The following is a 2,602-nucleotide window of genomic DNA, read 5'->3' on the forward strand; positions in this document are numbered from 1 at the left end:
CAAAGAACCTTTAGGTATCCACTTGTATTCATTCATTGAATATTTATTGAAACCAAATGCTTATAATATGCCAGGGAAACAAAGATTTCTTTCCTGTCCTAAACACACTCATAGTTCACTGAGAGAAACAAAAATATAAATACGCTATTCCAGTACCTTCCAACATCCTAGTTGAGGTTACTCAATGTTTATGGAGTATTCAAGCAGTACAGTTAGGATGCGGGCACTTTGTACAAAGTTTAACAGGAGCACACAAGAAATTTTCCCAAAGGTTCATGAGGACATTCGCAAGGGTTTTTCATCACCGTGTGGCATTGGGGAGTTGGCAGCAATCTAGCTACCCATCACATAGGAAATATACAAGAAAAATCTATGAAATACTCCACAGCAGGTAGAAGTAACAGCTTAGAAACACACCCAGCAATATGAAGATGACTGGAAAACATAGCATTGATCCATAAAAGTGGGAAACAGAGATTTACAGTTCAATAATGTTTCTCTAAGTGTAAAGGCATGCAGAAAACACTATGCATCTTAAATTATCAAGTATCATAGCAAGCAAATTGCAGTGAGTGCCTACAAGAATGCGAGTGGGGATTGAGGAGATGAGGAAAAATAATAGAAATAATATAGGCAATATAAAATCACTTAAACCTGTTCAGTTTCAAAGGGTGCGGGGGAAGGTAGAATCTCCACTGAGTGGTTTTCAACCTGTCTAGATGGGGCTGGTGAAAGGAGATGGGTATAAGACTCTTGTGGTTCAACAGTGAATAATGGTTATAAGGACTGATGGCGATTGTTGCAAATGTAAAGGTAGACCTTTTGTAGCAAAAAGAGGGGAGTGGTTGACCTTGCAGTCCAGGAATGGAGGAACCTGGGACCATAAAGGGAGAAGAGCGGGAGCAGAGTGTGGGACCCTATTCAGAAAAGCGGTGATGCCAGAGATGGAGGCAGAGATGATGACTTGGAGAGATGGAGTGGCTGGGGACTCTAGTCTCACGGAGGGAGAGGGGCTGTGTGCTGGCGTCCCGGGGGCCGGCTTGCAGGGTATGCCCTTTGGTTGTTTGAATGATTATATATTCCTGAGTGTTTTGGTGTATATCCCCCCCAAAAAAGAACATAGGGAATAAAAGCAAATACTATTGAATGATGATGCAGGGAGGTGATTGTAATTACTACAGTGAAACGAAATACGATGAGTGTAAAGCGGATGTTCTCCCATGTAAACTATCACTCAATTCACAATAAAAACTTAGAGAAAGAAAGAAAATTACAGAAAGGGTGCATTTCCTTTGATCAGTTTGTGTATAAACAAAAATGCAGTTTATAATTATTTAAAAATTAGTAACTCCATGAAAACACAGAATATACAAAAATCCACACTTTCATCTTTTCTACACTAATTATGTGCCTAAGTTGAATGTTGTTGTTGTTAAGTGCCGTCGAGTCAATTCCAACCCACAGCAACCCTGTATAGAGTTTCCGAGGAGCAGCTGGTGAGCTTGAACTGCCGACCTTGTAGGCTTTGCAGTCTGGAGCATTAACCCACAGTGTCACAGGTATCTAATTGCATATTGGCAGAATTATATGATCATTTATTAAGTGTGATCAGGTTTACCTTATTCCTTGAGTATACAATTGTCTATTTAGTCCACAATTAGTTCAGTGTATAATTGTCTATGTAAATTAATGCAAACATAAAATGTTATTGGGTGGAAGTTCTGGTAAATGTGTATCTGATGACTGCCAATGCCAGTGACTGATAGAGGGTAACCGAGAAATTGGGTTTGAAATGGGGAGCTGAATTGACCATTGAAATAATCATTAAAATGGTATTTGAAAATTTTAAAAAAGAATCACTTAAATCTAAGAGGGGCTTTGAAGAGGACACATGATGACAATGTGTTGAGAACTGAGGTGCAAAATTAACTCCATTCTGTATCTGAGGTAAAATTACTAGCTTATAGATATCTAGCCAATAGTTCTCAAGGGAGGATACTGTTTGGGGACAGGGAGCATGTAGTTTGCAGTAAAGGGCTGATATCTTGAAACCACGCGTAAATTGAGCAACCTTCTACTCATGGAAGGTATTAGCATGCTGAGCTACAACAAGGTGAAGCTAATGCTCTGCTCCCATCCACCTTATGGTGAGATTCTCTATTGGAGTCTTCATATCTTGTGATTCCTGTTTACTATGGACTCAGGGAGTGTGGGGCGGGAAGAGAATCAGACATCAAGAATGCCTCTCATTCTAGGGCACCCCATTTCCCTCCTCTCAGCACTGCCCATCTATCAGTTAATTCTCACTCCCTCACATTCCAGCTGGAGTCATTACCCTTTCCCAACCATGCCCCCCTCTCCCCAGACTAGGTCATGTCCCACCATTATAGGTGCTCGGATTTGTCATAACTCTTATCACAGACCTGATGTGGCGCTCTGGGTTAATGTGCTGGACTGAAAGGTCAGTTTGAATTGCAAGTTAGGCAGTTCAAATCCATCTAGAGGTGCCATGGAAGAAAGGCCTGGCAACTGTATTCCAAGAGGTCACACAGCCTTTAAAACTTTATGTTACAATGCATGGGATCACCATGACTTGGAATCA

Source organism: Chrysochloris asiatica, unplaced genomic scaffold, assembly GCF_000296735.1.
Source record: "Chrysochloris asiatica unplaced genomic scaffold, ChrAsi1.0 scaffold00134, whole genome shotgun sequence".
Classification (NCBI taxonomy): Eukaryota; Metazoa; Chordata; class Mammalia; order Afrosoricida; family Chrysochloridae; genus Chrysochloris; species Chrysochloris asiatica.